The 21948-nt window shown below is 39.6% G+C and overlaps 2 long non-coding RNA genes across 2 annotated transcripts; one reads left to right on the top strand and one right to left on the bottom strand.

Moving 5' to 3' along the window:
* Nucleotides 1-793: 793 nt before the first annotated feature.
* Nucleotides 794-20119, bottom strand: LOC145549387 (uncharacterized). Its single transcript, XR_014085338.1, has 2 exons — nucleotides 19337-20119; nucleotides 794-1024 (listed from the first exon to the last, which is right to left on the bottom strand). It is a non-coding gene; the product is annotated as an uncharacterized LOC145549387 (long non-coding RNA).
* LOC145549386 (uncharacterized) lies at nucleotides 2802-7288 on the top strand. Its single transcript, XR_014085337.1, has 2 exons — nucleotides 2802-5456; nucleotides 6918-7288. It is a non-coding gene; the product is annotated as an uncharacterized LOC145549386 (long non-coding RNA).
* Nucleotides 20120-21948: the final 1829 nt, after the last annotated feature.

The raw sequence follows: 21948 nt of genomic DNA, 5'->3' as shown, positions 1-21948 counted from the left end.
GTTTTTGCAGCAGCAGTGTGCTGGATGTATCTCTCTGCTTTCTGAGCAGGATGTGGGTGGGGAAAAAAAAAAAAAAAATGGAGCGTGCAGTGCTATGCTGCTTTCTTCCATTAATCAGTTTGGTGACCCCCATCCTCCACCTCCTACCATTTCCTCAACCCTTTCTCTCTCAACACCAGCCAGGCATCTAATGAAGATTCAACGCATCAGACACCCCTGGGCTCTGACTGATGGCAGAAATCTTCTGCTTTCCTGAAGCTACTGATACCAAGAAGGAGGACAAGAAGGGAGAGAAATAAAAAAAAAGACAGAAACTTGCTCTCATTTCTCACTGTGATCGTCCATCTGTGAGCCCACGGTGTTGGCGTGAGGCCCTGACCCCGTTGTGGCTCAGTTTCTTGTGTTGTCAAAGGTCCGAAAGGTCCGGTATAATGTATTCGTGTTAATGTAAGCAAGACTAAGTAGAGCAAGAAAACACACAACAAGGTCATCACAGTTGGGTTGTCAGATCAAGAGAGCGAAGGAGGCTTGGAAAAAGATGAAAAAAGAGGAAGAGGAGAAAGAGATGCTGCGTTTCTACTAAAATAGCTTTTTCTCTCACATCATCCTTACTTCCCGCTTCCTTTCCCAACAGCTGCTTTGATAGATCATTTTGTCTCCTTAATAGTGCCTCCAAATCCCTGGATACTCTCCGTTTATGTTGTCTCACATACTGTAAGAATATAGCTGAATCCATCCAAAAGATTAGTGCAGGAACTAAGGAAAAACGAAAGACAAAAAGTCGAAGCTTTACCCAAGAGGAAACCAACTTACACTTTATTTAGACTTTCTCGTTCTCTTTAGTTTTCTGTCAATATTAACTGAATCCGATACTTCCCTTTTGATTTTTTTAAGGGGCATGATATAAATGTTGCAATCCTTCAGGCTTGCAGATGCCTTTCAATCATGGATGAGTGGCGGATAAGTGATGGAAGCCGCCATGGCATGCCGCTTTCTCTTCCTGCTCGTCTGGTTGCCATCTTAACTGCAGGGAAAGGGATGAGAGAGATTTTCTATCACACCCACCACTTCATCACAAGTATCAAGAATGGAGAAGAAAGCGAGTGATGTCTCTGCCAGTTTTGCAGATATATACGTACAGTCCCGGAGACGTACCGGATCAGTGGGAGAAAATCATGAGCGATAACTTTGGTCTGTCAATCAGCCAAGCGTAGATAATTCCTTCCTTGTTCTGGGCTTTTCACAGCACATTAATAAAATGATCATGAGTATTTTGATCACACTCTCTGATTGTTTAATATTTATAACATCCTAAGTGTGCATTTAGGAACAAAACTGCATATTGGAGTAGAGTCTTTCCCAGAAAAGGACTAATTTAGAATCTTCTGCTCTCTGGTCTCTGATGTAATTGACAGGCTTCTGGTCTCTGTGGTGGTCCTTGGAAAGGGTTTCTATTATTTATGTGACACTGGTGAGAAAACACACTTAGTGGTGTAGTTTATTAGGACACATCTCGGGTAAACTTTTTTTTTTTTCTCCAACAGCATTTTATTTCCTATTATGCCTTTTATATTATCACAATATGCTTCCAATTGTGCCATGGAATGGCATGCAAATTGTGTATAATGCTTCAAGAGGTTTTATTCACTAGCTATAGTATGATGAATATTTTTGTTTCAGTCTATGAACTTATTTTTCTCTTTTTTCTGTTGGGATTCAGATGTAAATCCATCCACCTAATGTGTCCTGTTTACTGGAGGTGGACATATTAGCTAAACTGCTAAACTAGGGAATCCAAGTCTCCCTAATATCTCTCATTCATTTTATGTCAGAAGTGACAAGTGCATATCACTATATTAGACTATCATCAGAAAGTTTGTGTTTCACTAATTCAATTTAAAAACTGAAACTTAGGCTGTAAAGCTCTATTGCACACAGGAGGACTACATTTCAAGTCTTTGTTTTTCATTTAATTATGATGATCTTGGCTTCCAGCTAATGAAAACGCCAAATGTGATTCTCAGAAAATTTGAATGTGACAAATGGAAAAACAAAATACAGAAGTGTTTGGCAAAGGTATTACTTTGACGACTGACTTGAAAGTTATGACACCCTCAACAAGGAGGGTAAGTCACAAAATGCAAAATGTCATTGCTAGAAAGATCACAAAGGGATTAGTCTAAGCATAAAAACAAAAAAGGTTCAGTGAAAGGGAAATACATGGAAAAATGGTTGTGCAGGTAATATGAGCTTTAATTGAAGCCATCCTGGTGATAAACCACTCCCGAACCAGAGATAATGTCTGAATTATAACTGGGCTCAAGAGGATTGGATGTCGCTGCTGTAGCCCACAAGTGGAGTTTTTGTGAAAATCACTTTGTAAAGTTTGTAGGGATGAACTGTCTTTTAACTTATAACTTATTTTTTTCTGTTTTTGTTGTGGTATGGCATTTCAAATAGACCTTTGTTGTTTTAGCTCACCCTGAATTTACACCCCACCCAGACCAATCATAAAAGAAAAGAAAATGATGTGAAGATGACTACCAGAGGACTGATAAAAATGGATCCCCTTCCAGTGGTGGAGAAAGTACTCAAAAAATGTACTTAAGTAAAAGTACAAATACACAGACAAAAATGTACTCAAGTAAAAGTAAAACTACCACATTAACATTTGTACTTAAGTAAAAGTAAAAAAGTACTGGCTTTTAAAAACACTTAAGTATTAAAAGTAAAAGTACTTGCTGAATGGATTACCTAATCACTAATATCATTAAGTGTACCGATCGTATTTAATTTTAATACATTAGAAATGTGCCATTTAATGAACAATGTCACAGATAAAACATGTTCTTATTATGTTTACTCTCTGTAACATAGTTTAGACTTAGATATGTGATTCTATGCATCATAATTTCAGGGATAGAAACATCTGGTCTCCTGTCCTAACATAGCATGAACTTCACTTTTTTTTGCCACTGGTGGCATTTATTTTGAAAGAAATCCAACAGAAAGGGGATGGAAAGAAGGTGGGTGGGAGAGGACATGGAACTAAGGAGCCACATAGCAGAATTGTTGTCAAGACGACCTACCCAAGAAGACCAAGTCAAGACCAGCACCTCGCGCTACGTGACACAAAAAATTTAGTTTTACCTATTAAAATTGCTTCTCAAATTGATCTGAAAGATTTATGTATTTGTGATTATTTTCAGAAAACACATATTGTTGCTTTCTTCTTTTTCCTTGGGGAAATAGGTTTCATAACAGCGACACAAACGTAAACGATGGAGGGAAAAGAGAGGCACATTTTATACCTGATGGATGAATTTTTCATTGAGTGATCAAATTACTCTTTCAAAGTAACTATGCCATCCATGGCAATAAACTAACTACACTATAAATCATATGTGTGTAGACTTGTCACAATAACAAATTTTGATTTTTGATAAACAATATTATTGTTGTTTTTAGACCATTTTTAAGTAATAAATGTTAATGGGAAAATTATAATGCAAGAACACAATCTGAAAGATCAGTAAACTTTAAATTATAATGAGCATTTAACACTGCAACTGGAAGGCATTTCAAATATCCAAAATAAATAAACAAAATGACAAAAATAAAATGAATTTTGAAGTCTTTGTAAATAAAATGTTCCTTCAAAAAAAGGTTTAGCTGAGACCAAAGCACCAACCTGAAAGCTTTTATCATACAGTTTTTTGTAGAAAGAAAGAGAAATAAAAAGAGAAGTGATAAATCATGCTAATGGAAATTATTGAATTTGTTTTAATTTATCATGAGCACGTAGCTCGGTTCATTGTGCGCGTTGAAGCGGACACGCAGCGGCACGAGCTGACGTCGCCGCATGCGCAGCGTGTCGCAGCGCCTCGTGCATCTCTGGATCTTTGCAACTCGGTGCGGATCACGCGCGCCGCTCTCCCAGGCGGCTCCAATGTAAACCTTAACTATAAACCTTGGGGCTGGTACAGTTTATAATCAGTTAACTCACACATTGTGATTAACATTAGAGTTGCTACCTGTAACTATCCTGGCTCCCTGGCTGGGCTGGCAGTTTTGGCGGGTCTGAATCGCTGCCAACAAAAAACTCCGCTTCATCTCCAAGACGACGAACAAAATGTGTCCAGTTTTTGGCTTTTCCTTGCTCTCTGTAAAATAAGTGGTATGTCAAAAGAGCGGGAGAAACATTATAAAAGTAAACTTCTGAGAGACAGCAGAAGAAATCCTATGGTTTTTGAACAATAACAATTTTTTGTTGCTAATCTGTTGCTAAGAGATGAGTGTGTTTACTGGTAACCAAGAGCCACGAAGTGAACTTCAGATATTTACTTTAGCGTAATTTGCCAACGGTAAATGTCTTGTATCTAATCAGGTAAGCGTTATTTCGAAAGAGCTTTTGTTTTATAAACTACTTGTTATTAATTTGGTTTTAAGAGATAAGCGGGGTTTTTTCTGGTAACGAACTGCCACGAAGTATAAATCGAGATTTTTACTTTTGTGTTGAATGTGTGTTTAATATAGCCTATTTGCCATTAATGACAAAAAAAAATACTTTTCTGCAAAATTGACCAACTGCACAATTCTTGTTAGTGTAAAATAAGTGGTATTTCAAAAGAGCGGGAGAAACATTATAATTTATTATCAATAAGAATTTTTTGTTGCTACGCTGTTAATCTGTTGCTAAGAGATGATCGCGTTTTCTGGTAACCAAGTTCCACAAAGTTCCATAAAGTAAACGTCTGAGAGACAGCAGAAGAAATCCTGTTTTTTGAACAATAACAATTTTTTGTTGCTAATCTGTTGCTAAGAGATGAGTGTGTTTACTGGTAACCAAGAGCCACGAAGTGAACTTCAGATATTTACTTTAGCGTAATTTGCCAACGGTAAATGTCTTGTATCTAATCAGGTAAGCGTTATTTCAAAAGAGCTTTTGTTTTATAAACTACTTGTTATTAATTTGGTTTTAAGAGATAAGCGGGTTTTTTCTGGTAACGAACTGCCACGAAGTATAAATCGAGATTTTTACTTTTGTGTTGAATGTGTGTTTAATATAGCCTATTTGCCATTAGTGACAAAAAAAAAACTTTTCTGCAAAATTGACCAACTGCACAATTCTTGTTAGTGTAAAATAAGTGGTATTTCAAAAGAGCGGGAGAAACATTATAATTTTTTTATCAATAAGAATTTTTTGTTGCTACGCTGTTAATCTGTTGCTAAGAGATGATCGCGTTTTCTGGTAACCAAGTTCCACAAAGTTCCATAAAGTAAACTTCTGAGAGACAGCAGAAGAAATCCTATGGTTTTTGAACAATAACAATTTTTTGTTGCTAATCTGTTGCTAAGAGATGAGTGTGTTTACTGGTAACCAAGAGCCACGAAGTGAACTTCAGATATTTACTTTAGCGTAATTTGCCAACGGTAAATGTCTTGTATCTAATCAGGTAAGCGTTATTTCAAAAGAGCTTTTGTTTTATAAACTACTTGTTATTAATTTGGTTTTAAGAGATAAGCGGGGTTTTTTCTGGTAACGCACTGCCACGAAGTATAAATCGAGATTTTTACTTTTGTGTTGAATGTGTGTTTAATATAGCCTATTTGCCATTAATGACAAAAAAATAACTTTTCTGCAAAATTGACCAACTGCACAATTCTTGTTAGTGTAAAATAAGTGGTATTTCAAAAGAGCGGGAGAAACATTATTTTTTTTATCAATAAGAATTTTTTGTTGCTACGCTGTTAATCTGTTGCTTAGAGATGATCGCGTTTTCTGGTAACCAAGTTCCACAAAGTTCCATAAAGTAAACGTCTGAGAGAGAGCAGAAGAAATCCTATGTTTTTTGAACAATAACAATTTTTTGTTGCTAATCTGTTGCTAAGAGATGAGTGTGTTTACTGGTAACCAAGTGCCACGAAGTGAACAAAAAGCAGAGCACAAACATTTCTAATGTAACTATTGCCCACATTAAAAGTAGGCTTTTTCCTAAAATAAGCTTTTTAGCTATTTTATTTATTTATTAACCATGTTTAGCACACTGAATGGAGGAAGTCAATGTAAGACAACATGCTAGTTATAGCCCACATGCCACTTGCTGCATTTAGGCTAATATTACCATTATTCGATCTTGATATTGCCTAATGTTTTGTGATACCAAGTATAGGCTACAGAACAAAGACAGAAATATTTACAGAAAGAGATGTTTAAGCAGAATCATTGCAAAGGCAGAAATGAGAAAAAAAAACACCATTTATCTTAAACTCCTAGAACTGGCTTTAATTCTTGAGTTAAAGGAATTCTATTACAAGCAGACTTAAAATGTTCCTTTCTGTGAGCACCTTATTTATCATCTGATATTGTTCAGACAGGTTCAGATCTGATATCACTTGCCTTGTTAAATTTCCTGTTCCTAAGTTCTCTGACGAGGCCCAGAAATTTGATAACGAGTCAGATTTCTAAGTTTTAAAATGTTATCAGAAAGGTAGAAAGTTTGCAAATTATTTTCTTTACACTTTACAGTTATGCAGCACTTTGTGTTGATCTGAAGTAATCATCTTTGTTGTAAAATATCTTGGAATTTGTGGCTGCAGCATTGCAAATGCTAGAAATAGTTATGGGATGTAAGCACTTCTGCACATCATGGTGCTTGTTAGAGAGCCCTAAATATTGTATGTTTATGTTATTTCCCTCAGTTACTCAACATATACTGTTACAGAAACTCACAGTTTCAGTGTTGGGGTCACATTGTATTTGGGAAACGTTTGATAGTTGTGCACATACGAAAAAAATAATGTAGTTTACTGCTAGGTGAAACGCTAGTTAAAATCAAACCTACTTAGAGATACTCAGACAATGTGTATATATATTTATTCATATTTATATAAATTCCCTTCTCACCCTTCCACAGGTGGACTCTTTCATCCTCTGAGCTTGGGTCCTCTACCAGAGGCCTGGGAGCTTGAGGGTTCTGCACAGTATCTTGGCTGTGCCTAGAACCTGACATTTCTGGACTGAGATGGCTGATGCTGTTCCTGGGATCTGTTTTAGCCACTGCTCCAGTTTGGGGATGACTGCCACGAGGGCCCCAATGACCACAGGCTAGACTACCACAGGTCCCTGCGCTCCTCGGCCCTGTAGACGCAGGGTGAATCCTAGCAACCTGCGGCCTCTTTGCCGGGAGCACCGGATGCCACCTGATGGTGTAGACCCGCCGATTTCTGCCAGGATCAGTTTGGTAAATGCCAGGTCGCTGACAAATAAAACTTTCGTCATTAGGAATTTCTTTTCCTCTTATTGATTGGATGTTTTATTAACAGAATCATGGACAAGTGGTTTGATGACTCCAGCATTTTTAATGAACTTGTACCACGGTACTGCGGCTATTTTAATGCTCCAAGGATGTCAGGGTCCAGTGGAGGTATAGTGACTGTTTTTAAAAGCAGTTTTACTTGTAAACAGTTGGCTCTGGCCTCGTTTAGTAGCTTTGAAATCAGCCTATTTGAACTTGGCAGCTCTCACACTGTGCTGTGTGCAGCGGTCTATCGGCCACCGAAGTACAACAAAAACTTTATAAATGACTTTTCTGATTTCCTGGCTGATATTATGCCAAGGTATGACTGAGTTCTCATTGTTGGTGATTTTAATATTCTTGTCTGTCGTCCTACTTCACCTATGGCTCAGTCATTTCTTAATGTAACCAATTCTTTTAATTTTGTGTAGTCTGACTGGTGCTATCCATGAGTATGGTCACAGTTTTGATCTGGTTTTATCTTATGGTCTACCAGTTTGTAATTTAGTGATTGGTGACTCATTATTTTCAGACCATATGCCTGTTTTATTTGAGATAACGCTGTCCTGTGCTAAAGCTAAAGCATGCACTGCAGCTCGGTTCTATCGTGTTCTTAACCCTTCTACTGCTGGTCAGTTTTCTTCTGTTTTTAATCAATTTATTGGTGTATAAAGTGCTTCATAAATAAAGTTGGTATGGGATGGTATGGTACTGTGGTTTTCACCTTCCAGGCCTTTTCCAGTTCCTCTCTGAGGCCCTGGTGTTTCTCGTGCTCCTTTTTCCTGATGTTGTAGTCACTTGGTACTGCCACATCCACCACAACGGCTTTCCTCTGTTGTTTATCCACCACCACAATGTCCGGTTGGTTCGCCATTACCATTTTGTCTGTCTGGATCTGGAAGTCCCACAGGATCTTAGCGCGGTTATTCTCCACCACCTTTGGGGGTGTTCCCCACTTTGATCTTCCAGTCTGCAGATGTTCCTGTACACTATGCCTGCCACTTGGTTATGTCATTCCATGTATGCTTTCCCTGCTAGCATTTTGCACCCTGCTGTTAGGTGCTGGACTGTCTCAGGGGCCTCCTTGCACAACCTACACCTCTGGTCTTGTCGGGTTCGGTAGATCTGAGCCTCTATTGCTCTGGTGTTTAGGGCTTGTTCCGGTGCAGCCAGGATGAGAGCCTCTGTGCTTTATTGAGTCCAGCTTTTTCCAGCCATTGGTAGGATTTCCTGATATCAGCCACTTCATTTATTTGTCTGTGGTACATCCCATGTAGGAGCTTGTCCTCCCATGATGGTACCTCCAGCACCTCATCCTCTGTTCCCCATTGTATGAGACATTTATTGAGCACATTGCCTGTTGAGATCTTGTTCTTGGTGTATTTATGGATCTTGGATGTTTCATCCTGGACAGTGGCTCTCATACTCACTAGTCCTCTGCCTCTTTCCTTGTGGCTAGTCTCAGGGTGCTGGATTTGGGGTGGGACCCTCCATGCATGGTTAGTAGGTTCTGAGTATTAACATCCGGGGTGTTCATCTCCTCCTTTGGCCAGCTAATTATTTATTTATGTATTTATTTTTATTTATAACAGACAGAAAAGACAATCAAGAAAGCAAAAAATAAAATAGAATGAAACAGACTAGAGAAATAAGAGGTAAAACAAATTATGCCCAAGTGACATGCAAATTTTATATTTTCTGTTTGAAAAGGAGCAGAAGATGTAATATCTTATAATGTCCTGCCCCTTTCATACTTATCAATTTATAATCAATTAACTGTCAAAACATCAAAACGAGACAACTTGTTTCCATTTTACATGACATTTAAAGATGTCTCATTATTTAAAAAGTATTTATATCATCAATAGTATTTACAGACTTTAAAACAGTCATCTTATAGAACATTTTGCAATAAGCTTCTTTTTAATCAGTTTTTTAAGCTGGTTTAAAAAACCAGCTTTCAAAAACTTTCAGTTCAAAAACTTTTTTGAACTCATCATTCAATCCATTCATCCACGCACCGATAAACAAAAACTCTGCATGGTTGTTCTAATACATTGTTTTTTAAAATGTCCATCACCTCTTAAATTATAACTTCCCTCTCTGTCACAAAACATTTTCTGTATATTGGGTGGAAGTTGCTGATTTCTGACCTTAAACATGAATTATACAGTTTTAATATTCCTGCAGGATCTCTGATTACTGGTAAGGCGTAGCTGTTTATTGCACTGATCTTGTTCTTGCCATTGAGCTGGCTTCTCAGGACTTGCCTTATTCGTTGGAGGTATTTGGCTGTGACTACTTTCCTTGTGACCTCATCGAGGTTGCCATTTGCTTGTGGTATTCCCAGGTACTTGTAACTGTCCTCAATGTCTGCTATTGTTCCTTCTGGGAGTGAGACCCCTTCTGTGTGGACGACCTTCCCTCCATCCGACCACACTTCTCTAGTCCGAATAACATCCCAATGTCAGTGCTGGAGATCCTGGTGGTGTGTATTAGTGAGTTGATGTCTCGCTTGCTGTTGGCGTACAGCTTAATGTCATCCATGTAGAGGAGGGTTAGGGTAACATTAATGGTGGCCCCATTCTTGAGTCGGTATCCGTAGCCAGTCTTGTTGGTGATTTGGCTGAGGGGGTTCAGATGCAGAACAGCAGTGGACACTTGTGCAAGTGGTTTGCAGTTTGCATTATATATAAATAAAAAATAAAATAAAAAAACAAAACTGCAACTGCAAACCAATTGTGCAAGTGGTTTGCAGTATATATTCAAAAAAATAAATAAATAAATAAATAAATAAAAAACATCCCTGAGACAGATTGGCGACCTGTCCAGGGTGTACCCCGCCTCTCGCCAGGAACGTTAGCTGGAGATAGGCACCAGCAACCCTCCCAACCCCACTTAGGGACAAGGGTGTAAAGAAAATGGATGGATGGATGGAATAAATAAAAAACTGCCCTGCGACAGACTGGCGACCTGTCCAGGGTGTATCCCGCCTCTCGCCCAGAATGTTAGCTGGAGATAGGCACCAGCAACCCTTCCAAACCCCACTAAGGGACAAGGGTGTAAGAAAATGGATGGATGGATAAAAAACTGCAACTGCAAACCAATTGTGCAGTTTGCAGTATATATATTAAAAAATAAATAAATAAATAAATTAAAAAAACCTGCAACTGCAAACCACTTGCACAAGTGTTAATCAAATGGGGCAGAAATCAAAAACTCTGGAAAGAATCATAATTCTTTCCAGGAAACTCTCTGCCCCCACTGCTGTTCTGCATAGGTCTGAATCCCCTCAGCCAAATCACCAACGTGAGCCATCCCGTCCTTCCAAACAGACTCCAGGATGGTGACTCATGGGATCCTCCCGGTCAGAGCCGTCATGCACTCCCGCGACATCTGCCCCCGACCCGGAGTCGGTTAGGCACCTTCTGTGGGAGTGTAGCGCTGCTGTGGACCTGTGGGCAAAGGCCGGCTCCTTGCAATTCCCATACTTGCCAGTAAGGGAGGTCCTCGACACGCAGCTAGTGCTGCACGGGGTGAGCCACCGGAAAACATAAAAAAGGGCCTCATGGAGATGTGGCTCACCCTAGCCACCATATGGACCTCCAGAAACCTGCTGGTAAGCAGGCGCAGGCAGATGCCCACCCACGTTTCTGTGATCCGAATGGTGGCAAAAAAAAAAGAACATACAGAGCTACAGGTGGTGCGCCTGTAGCTCAAGGACACAGGCACAAAGAAGAATCGCCTGCGCCTCTTTGGACGAAGGAGCCGGCGCTCCACGGACAGAGGCCCCAGCAGCAGCGGCCTGGCTCTCCGGGTGAGGCAGGTGGGAAGGAGCAATGAGGGAGGAAAGCCCCTCTGAGCACCATCGCTGTTTGGAAGAACGGGATGGCTCCAAACTTCAACCAGACTGGCCACGGATACCGACTCAAGAATGCAGCCACCAAAAGTCTCCTCCTCTACATGGATGGCATCAAGCTGTACGCCAAGAGCGAGCGAGACATCGACTCACTGATCCGCACCACCAGGACCTACAGCACTGACATTGGGATGTCATTCGGACTAGAGAACTGTGGCGGATGGAGGGAACGTCATCCACACAGAAGGGGTCTCACTCCCAGAAGGAACAATAGCAGACAGTGAGGACAGTTACAAGTACCTGGGAATACCACAAGCAAATGGCAACCTGAATGAGGTCACAAGGAAAGGGGCCACAGCCAAATATGAGGGGGTACCCAAAAGTTTCCAGAATGATGCTGCTGCACGCGCAGTTTTCGTAGTACACGATACTGCCTCTAGGTTAGCGGTTCTCAACGTGGGCGTTGCCGCCCCCCAGGGGGCGTTCAGAGGACGGCAGGGGGCGCTGGCGGACATTTTTTCAAAAGGGGGGCGCTGGGGGGCGTTTAGTCGAAGGTAAACTTTACACCTTAAATGCACAACAATGCCAGTTTAGACTTTGAGCAACTTAGTAAAACTGTATTGTGTAACATTAAACCATTCTTGGCTGCAGCTGTATTGATGGCAGCTCTTCTTCTATTCTAGCGGTTCCCAGGGGGCGTTCAGAGGACGGCAGGGGGCGCTGGCGGACATTTTTTCAAAAGGGGGGCGCTGGGATGCTTGAGGGGGCGTTTAGTCGAAGGTTAACTTCACACCTTAAATGCACAACAATGCCAGTTTAGACTTTGAGCAACTTGGTAAAACTGTATTGTGTAACATTAAACCATGCTTGGCTGCAGCTGTATTGATGGCAGCTCTTCTTCTATTCAGTATTTGTAGCTTCTGTTAGCTTCTTGGCGCAGCTCCGTTCTTCTTCTACTGGTAGCTAAAATCACGATACCCTCGCTGTGTATCCCTCTGAAAAATGAACCCATTTAAATAAATAAATCAAGAAATCCCTCCATGGGTGATACCATGATAGAGGGGCGTTCATTTTATAGCGTTAACATTGGTGCTGTAAGTGGTCCGGTATGAAACTGGTGTGATAGAACAACACAGCACTTTTAAATTTCAATAATCAGAATGCAGTATAGCCTATATGTGCTGCATCGCTTTTCCCCATCGATAATCTTCCCGACCGCCGAGCACCTTGTGGGCTTAAAAAAAAGACGCGCACATTGCGCAAAACTCTGAAACAGGAGAAGCGGGACATAAAACGGAACGACGAACTAGATGTGAATTATGGCATAAAAACAGAGAATCCGACACTGAATATTGAAAAAAATCAACACATGATGTGAAACACATGACGATTAGACGGCGCAGCAGGTGATGAGTAAAAATTACTGACGGTGAGCGTCAATAAATGATAAAATAAATCTAGCAACAGGAAAGAAACTAAAGTGGACATAGCAATAAATCAAGAGAGGATAATACTAATCAAAGGCAACTAAATGGAAATGAATGAAGAACAAAATGCAAGAATTAACTAAGAAACTAAAGTAAATACAGAGGAATAAACTGGTATGGCAAGACCTTTCGAGCAATAATTAATACAGAGGACTGTATGGCAAGAATAAACAGACACTATTTCCAGATAAAGGTAAAATATTGTTGAAATGTCATGGGTTTGTTGAGACCACATCTAGTACTGAGAATAAATATATCTTACAGACCATAACAGTAAAGAACTGATCACTTATTTATGTTTTTAATTAGCTTTGATATATTTATTTCTTCAATATTAATTTTCATGTCAGTGTTAATGTCATGAGGCTGATGATTCCATGACACTTTCAATTTGACTCATTAGGATTTGATTAAGAACCAGATTTGTTCTTTGTAATTTCTGTCCAGTAAAACTATTAATCTATAAATCAATAGTCAGGTCTATATAAAGATATAATCCATGTTTCTGTCTCATATTTGTACGGCATTAAAAGGACCTGGAACTTTTGTTTTTCCACTGAAAGCTCTGGTTTGCACAATAAATGCCATGTGGGTGAAGTTTTTCTTCATGGAGAAGTTCGCGTGGCTGAAGCTTTGCTTCCTGCTCAGGAAAAAAGCATCGGAAACCGTTCAAATGTTAAAGACCGCTTACAAGGATGACGCTATGTGTCAAGCTCAAGTTTACTCGTGATTCACCCGCTTTAAAAATGGTGAATTGTCAATTGATGATCAACCGGTTTTTTCCGGTTGATCATCAACCTGTGAGCTTGACACATAGCGTCATCCTTGTAAGCGGTCTTCAACATTTGAACGGTTTCCAATCCTTTTTTCCCGAGCAGGAAGCAAAGCTTCAACCGCGCGCTGCTCATAGAACTTCTCCATGAAGAAAAACGACGGCTGGACAAAACAGCTCTTACAAGAAAATTTACTGTGGGTAGATGAAACCTTCCACATCAACGCTGCTTGGCACACTGATTGAGAAGGCGTGGTTGAACAAATAACTAGAGGCAGAATCGTGTACTACAAAAACTGCGCGTGCAGCAGCGTCATTCTGGAAACTTTTGGGCACCCCCTCGTACCTCCAACGAATAAGGCAAGTCCTGAGAAGCCAGCTTAATGGCAAGAACAAGATCCGTGCGATAAACAGCTACTCACCAGAGTAATCAGAGACCCTGCAGGAATAATCAGCTGGCCAAAGGAGGAGATGAAGGCCACCGATGTTAAGACACTCGGAAACTACTGACCATGCATGGAGGGCTCCACCCCAAATCAAGCATTCTGACTAAACACAAGTCATAGGGAAGGTAAATAAGGCAGGTGATTCCTTGAGTTTTCTAAATTGAGGGAACCAAACCTTTTTGGAATCCTAAAGACCTTTATTGGAAATAACAAACTGTTCCACAAACAGGAGCCATAATACTGGATGAATAATAAATGACTAAAACTATATGATCACGTAAAAGGTTAAAATAAGATTCATAAATATATATGTATAGAAAACAACAAGGAAAATGACAAAACAAACCCTAATTGATTTCTATTTGCTTTTTCTCTTTCTCTCTGTCTGAGCCTCGCGCGGTGCATCTGACCTCCGACCTCAACTCCTCCCATCTGTCCTCCCATGGACCAGATGATGTCCCTCCTACAAAACCAGCCGATGAAAATGATCGAGGAGATCTGGAGGATCAAGAAGACAGAAAAGACCTCCGTCACCTCCAGGGGACAACTGTCAGTCTCCTGTTGGGCATTTGGACTGAAAACTGTGTGAGACTGAGCTTTAACAACCTCCACTGGTCTGCTGTCCAGTATCAGCGTAGAGGAAGAAAAGCTAAACATGCTTCAGAGCTGTGAGAGAAGACGACTCTGAACTGTTGACGCTTGTTTCATCTGTGGACAACATGGACATTTCCTGAGGGACGATCTGGACAACCCAAAGATCCAACACCAGAACCAGTTGGACTGACAGGAAGCCAGAGGAAAGAGACGGGGGAGGATTTGGCTTCAGCAACGCCGAGACCGAGTGGGGGAGAGGGGCGAGAAGGAAGGAACAACATGAATCCACACCAACCACTGTGAAGGACGACTTGTCTGTAACGTCCATCTATATCACGACTTTAAATCTGAAACAACAGAGCAACAGCGTGAGCAGCAAAACTTCACTCTACCAAGTATCAAGTACTTCAACTTTTAACACCAAAGAGGACAATGTCCAGAGCAACAGCTAGTTTAGATGTTTCTGAAAGGCTCTCCACTCAAAGAACTATTGCTGGTCCACTGTCGAGTGACCGAAGCAGAGAGTGAAGATTTATACTTTTATGACAGGAGGTAACAAATCCTCCTGAGCAGGCGATCAGTGTTCCTGCTTCTACGCTTTACCTACTTTCCAGATGGAAAATCTGCGCTTTCTTGTTGGGTTTTGAACGGACACTTATCTATACCTTCACTGCACTAATGTAATTTTTTTGTTTTGTTGGGTTTTCTAGAAAACACATGAAATTGGGTAGCTTAATTATGATCATTCTTAGTTGTTTGACTCCTAAGGATGTTTAAGAGTTTAGAAATTCATTCTTCTAGACATAAGAGAAGTCAATTTAAAATTAACTTTAATGTGTGTAAAAGACTCATGTGTTGTCTCTGCCTGGCAGAGCTTTCCATCCAGAATTGCTTCATGATTGATTGTCCTACAAGCTCTCTGTATTGTGCATAATTCATAAATAAACCTGATTGAGTGATTTTACCTGAACAGTGCTTGGTAAGTTTTTTTTCCACAACAATGGACAAAAACATTAAAGGCTCTCAAGTAAAAGGCGTGGCAGTTTTAGCTAATGTTGGACCCATGAGCCAATGCTAACATTAGCATATTAGCCTGCAAAGACTTTTATGCGTCATCTTTTCAAAGAAAAATTAACCTGTAACCATATATGCGAGTAGTAAAGGCATACATGGCACATGAAAATATACTAAAGACGAATAACTCACCTTTAAAGAAGCTCTGTTTCTTCCAATGGAAGCTTCCCGCATTTTACTGCGCATGCGCACCGCTGAGCTGAAGCATTCACTCCAGTGACAAAAATAGTCAAATCCAGTTTACTCAAAATAATGTAGTCTTGTACTTTTCTCAGGCCAAACATGTACATTGCTCACATTACTTGAGTTGAATAAACAATTTAGTGAGACTTGAGTAAAGCATACAAACCTAATTTAAGTAAGAATAGGTATTGCCTTTTAGAGTGTTCTAGGCAAGGGCGTAGGAACGAGTCTGTCATTGGGGGCGACGCATATCGGAAACCTGACAGATCAGTAAATATTTTGAGCAGAAATGTCAAACAATTATGCCACCAACACATCAGTAATGCGTTACTCTAATCTGACCCTTGTTTCAGTAAGAAGTATTCTAACACGTTACTATTTACAATCCAATAATCAGGATTCCAGGATGAACACTCACTTTAGCATTTGCCTCACAACTAGCAAGCTACATACTCTGGTAGCACAGACAGGCTAACAGATTCTGATATATCTTATTGGTCAAAAGACATTTGATTATTGGTCAAAATGCACTGATATAAATTGACTTGCAGTTGAACTGGTTCTACTTCTTTCTAAAACCAAAGTAAAAAACAAATAATAAAATAGGACTCGGCAGTTTTAAACTCAATACAGCAGTTTGACCAACAAAAATAAAATCTAAACAACTCTCTACATCAGTGCAACAGTTTGATCTACAAAATAAATAAAAATGATACTTTTCAGTCTAACAGACACTTTAGCTCTTCACTGTTAACTCAGTCTCACTTTCCAGCCCTGCATTCAGTAACTTAGCAAACATGAGCCATAAAAAACACTGAGGCAAAAAGCCTAAATGTTTTTATTCTCCTGTCATTTTTAGCCGCAAACATTTAATTAAAAATATCTACAGATATGTGTTTCTGTCTCTGCCTCCCTCTGACTCTCTGCAACCTGGTGTTCCTGCATGGATTCATGGATTTACAACAGACACTACAGTAATTTACAGGATCAGAATGTGAACTAAATATAAAAAGTATGTTTTTATCATACAGAATGAGAATTTAAACAACTTCATTTTCAGATGTATACATTATTATACATCTCAACTCTATTTGTAGCAAAAAATGTTCACTAATTTATTTTTAAACCTCTCCTCAAGCACTTTTCTTATTGTCTCATGTAATTAATATAATTTTTATATAATTAATATAATTAATTAATATAATTTTTATATCTTCACACTCTGAAACTCCACCTGGCTCTCCTATGCCTGATCTGCTCCTCTCATAATAAAATAATTTAGCTTATTTAAGCGCTCTGCTAATGCGCTGTAAAAGCATGCGAGTGGAAGATTTTAAAATTCTTCGCAACTGAGGTGAAATTATTGGGGGGGACGAATGTGACTCTTTTCAATATTGGGGGGGGGGTTAGGGGGAGGCATGTCCCCCGCTTCCTACGCCTATGCAAGTGACGCTAAAAGTTGGACGAAGTCCCCACCGTCTGTGAAAGCGAAGCGCTGCTGATTTTACATGTCGCCATATCTTATGGTTTATGCAGCGCTATTATATAACTGACGATTAGACAGACATCTTCTCCCGCTCAGAGGAAACCACTGCACATGTCGGGAGCTTCACGTGCGAGTAAAGTTGGAGGCGATGGGTGACAACAGACACGTAAGTCACGTTATTGCTTGGATTTTACGGCGCCATCTTAAGACACCGAACTTCACATTTTAACGGAAAAAAAAGCTCAACGCGACTTGGATGTAACGAGTAACGCGACACTTTTGTAGAAATGTAGTGAAGTAGAAAGTACAGATACTTACTGTAAAATGTAGTGGAGTAAAAGTATAAAGTACCCATTATTAAATCTACTTAAGTAAAGTACAGATACACGAAAATTGTACTTAAGTACAGTAACAAAGTACATGTACTTCGTTACTTCCCACCACTGTCCCCTTCTAATTGGGATTTGGACATCCCTAGGCAGCAACAAACTGTTGAGTGGAATAAAGTTCTCTTTTCACATAGAAATATATTTTGCATTTAATTTGCACAGAATAAAAGTTGCTTAATGTACAGTAAGGTGTTTCTACACCCAGTAATGATTTGGGGAGCCATGTCACGTGCTGGTGTTGTGTTTGATGTAGTCCACTGTCAGCTCAGTCCACTACCAGGAGATTTTAGAGGGCTTAATGCTTCCCTCTGTTGGGGAGCTTCATGTCGACACAACTTCTTGTTCTCACTAGTAGGAGCTAAAGCAGGCACCGTAGTTTGATTGATTTAGACCAATCAAACTGCGGTGGGTGCTCATTACAATTGCTTGTATCAGGAATCTTGTTCTTTAATGTAATTTGCCGAATTAACTGTTGGGTTTATACAACATTAAACTTTAGTGAGTTGTGTGTACCAGTTGTTTCTTGGTGGGCTTTTTTTTGAAAAAGAGAAAGATGGGAACAGACAGAAGAAGACAAAAAGACACAAACAAAAAGAGGTCACAGACATACGATACCAAATTGTTAGCATATTTCTAAATTCTAATCTAAATCAAAATAAGTGTGGGTTTCCTTTCCTGTAGTTCAGTTTTCCAAGCCACATAATCATAGCATAAACAGATTTCTGCTAGACATCTGGAATGATAAACACAAGCTAGAGGATTTTTTCTTTTTTTTTTACATCTTGTTTGTAAGTCTGTTTAGTTTTTTTTCTCTCTTCCCTGAGATTCATCTTTCTCCTCTTGATATGCATGAACTCAATCCTTCATTGAGACATCAGTTGAGTTATGATTGATTATATATATATATATATATATATATATATATATATATATAAGTTTATTACATTGATAATATTTTTTATAATAAATACTAGAATACCATAGCGCTATTTAATTAGTTGTGTTGTCCTCTCTGAAATGGCTTACCACATTTTCTGTTTGATTCTGGCACCAGGTACATTTCTGTGCTTTGGTTTTTCACAGCAGCCTTCAGTTTGGATGACTCAGCTTATCATCAAAGCAGCACTGCGTGAAACTGGTGTGACAGGGAGACAGGACAGCATACTTCTGTGTGACCACTTCGCTGAGGACTCATTGGACCGGATCAGAGTACAGAAGCCTTGGACATCTATCTGTAGAAAAGCTTAACAACTTTGTGCTCCAAAGCTTACCTCGGGTCAGCTTTGGGGGAAAAAACACATTTGCCCCGTTAGCCGTGCTTTTCGGGTGTTTGATCAACATCAAAGAAAACTTGTCACTTTTTGCCAAATTTCATTGACTACCAATGGCAGCTTGCCTGACTTGGTTGAACCCAAGTGTGTTCCATGCAAAATATATCCATACATGGAGGGCTGCGTAGATGTTTGACATCAACAATAGAGCAATAATTTCCATTTTAAAATATCCTACAATCAAAACAAACCATATAAATGTCTTTTGTATCTACAGCTGCCTCTAGCTTATTAAAGCAAAACTCATGTAAAAGGGAGTAAGCACTATGTGATTAAAACAACCCTTTATGGGTCAACACTCATGTAATATTGTTCATACCATTGGATCCATGGCCTCTTTGTACCGAAGTACAGATGAGTTCATGTTACCGGACTATCAGTGATCAAACTGGAATGAAGCTTGAACAGTTAAATTACTTCTAGCCTCACCAACACTGTGATCTGGGACCTGCTCCATTCGGAACGTCTGTGTCAGGATTCATTAGCTGCTGTGGCTAGCAAAACACTGCCCAGCAATGGAAAATAGGCTTGGAACAGGGCAGCCAGCATCAGTTGTCCACAGCAGTCTTCTGGAACCTGCATAGTTTTGGGGTCCATAGCTCCCGGATAAGGAGCTGCCTTCCTCCATCTGTGAAGAAAGGGGTTCAAATAGCACACAGTCTCCCGGATGTCACCATCCCTGTCTGTTATCGGCTTCCATGACAAAACCGTTTCCATCCTGAAACAACTACTCTTCCTTCTGCTGGAATCAATCAATAGTTATCATACCGGTTCTTGGATTCAGTTTTGGCCCATGATTGGATGTCCAACACATTTTACTGTTACAACCATGCTTGTTACTGGCTCAACAGCTCCCCTACTCAGTACTTTCAATCAGCTGTTCATTAGTGCTCCAATCAAACTCACCTGTTTTCAATGCTACTAATCACACCGTGTCTTTATTTAAGCCCACTGATTTTCTCTGTTGTAGAGTTTGCTGGAGTTTTCCATTTTGCTCTCTTCAGTTTGACGACTGCAGTTTTGATCATGCAATTCTTTTTCAACCCTTGATGCCTTTTTGGTCTATTACAATTGGATCAGTAACACCAAAAGAACAAAATTATCTTTAAATAAAAATGTTTTAAATAGTAAAGCCTTTATATGTTTTAGTGTATCAAATTCTTAAATTGAAAAAAAAAGCAGGACTTTAACTGTAATGGTTTGACCACCCTGAACAATATCGTCATTCTTCTCTGGTTGATTTGGAATGGATATGATTTGAAGTGCAGTAAGAAACCCTGTGTTGGAATACGGCTTAGCTTTGGAATTTCGCTGAAAGAATTGTTTTGTCAGTAAGTTACATTTACACAGTCCTCTTTTTGAGTTCCTCCAGGACGGTAGACCTAAACACAAAAGCCAAACCAGTTCCGATGTTTGCTCAGCAAAACAACACAAATAAAGCAGGAACAGAAGGTCACCGGGCCAAATCCTTGGTTTGAAGACTCAGGTCCTTTTCCCGCAGTAAGTGTCTTCGTTCTCTCCTCCCACAACCTCTTCCAAATTAGGCCATTACCGTGGTAACCCGGGGAAACTGCCAGACGATGGGGGGGGGAACAGTGAGACGCGGCAAGACTGACTGATTGAGGTCAATGGAAGGGGTCAGCAAGCCATTTCCAGAGGAAAGTTCCTGTTACCTTTTGGCAAACTATTTTCCCGTCCCTTGGCTACCAATCAGCCGTGTTTGTGGGCTCTCTCGCTTCCTCTCAAAAGAATTTCAGGATTTCTCTCAGCTGAGCTCTTAAAATTTAATTAGAGCAAGTGGGCTTGTGATATTGACACTTACATTTCACCTCAAAAAAGTGACTTCCTGGGCTTTATGGGTCTGCTTCAGACCCTCAGACCTTTAAATCTATTGCTGTCCTTTTATAAAAAATAGAAAAAGCAGACTAGGCGTAATTTCTGTCCCTTCATTTTTAAACGGTCTCTTGGGAGGGTGACAACATTTCTGATGTTTTTAAAAGGCAAAATGAGTGGCATTTAAGAGTATCATTTGATCTTGTCACAGATAGAGCTCTCTTTGTACCTGTTTATTGAATTGAAACTGCTGTCAGACAGTTAAGTGGGTCCAGCTTGTACAAAACGGAAGCCATAAAGACTGGTTAATATTTCATAGCATTAGGTTAACAGGATGTCAGGGTTGGTTTTCCTGTGTAATGGTTTCTTGATAAGGAGGTGACATATTCAAAGCACAACAGGACCACACTTATAGGTATGATTTTCTCCAATAAATTGAACCGGACAAGACAAATTCTGACTTAAGCATTTTAACTGACGTAAACAACCTAAGAAAACACACCCACCATCATATTCTTTTGCTTTGATTTACCACTTTATTGTTGTTTTTTTTCCATCTGTGCAAATCCTGCAATCATTTCCTTATTAGACTTTCTTTTCTGCTCAGAGGTAAACTGGCGATCTGGAAACACACATCTCTTATAATTTATGTGGGATTTTACTAAAAGTCTTCTTCAAAATACCTGGAAGAAAAGTCTTTGTTCCTAATCCTTACATCTCTTCATTGCTTTTCCCTTTGCAGGCATAAACATACATTTCACATGTGCAAAATCAAACATAACTTGTGATACAGTGGGTGGGAGTAACCTTGTACTGTTTCACGTTAAAAATTACTTGAGGGTTCTGTAAAACAGATTGCGTACTTGGGGAACGTAGAACCGTTCTGATAATAAAATGTACAAAACTGGCAAAAGCTTTTAAAACACTGAAATGAACTTTATAAAGGATAATACCATAACTGGCTTCTATGTTTGATTAATTTCATTTTTAACAAATAATTCAGGAACATTTGAATGTTCAATTGTAATGTGAAATGTATGGAAAAACATTTTTACATTTGGAATGTTTTGCACATGTAATGGTAAGTTTGGCTCAATTTCTTTTTATTGAATTAATGGGCTATACTGTATATACAGGTACATATAAAAAAATTGAACGTCATGAAAAAGTTCACTATTTTTGTCACTTATTTCAGA

The sequence above is a fragment of the Poecilia reticulata genome, chromosome 20, assembly GCF_904066995.2.
Source record: "Poecilia reticulata chromosome 20, P_reticulata-male-v2, whole genome shotgun sequence".
Lineage (NCBI taxonomy): Eukaryota > Metazoa > Chordata > Actinopteri > Cyprinodontiformes > Poeciliidae > Poecilia > Poecilia reticulata.
The sequence above is the reverse complement of the archived record's forward strand: the minus strand, read 5'-3'. Positions and strand labels throughout refer to the sequence as shown.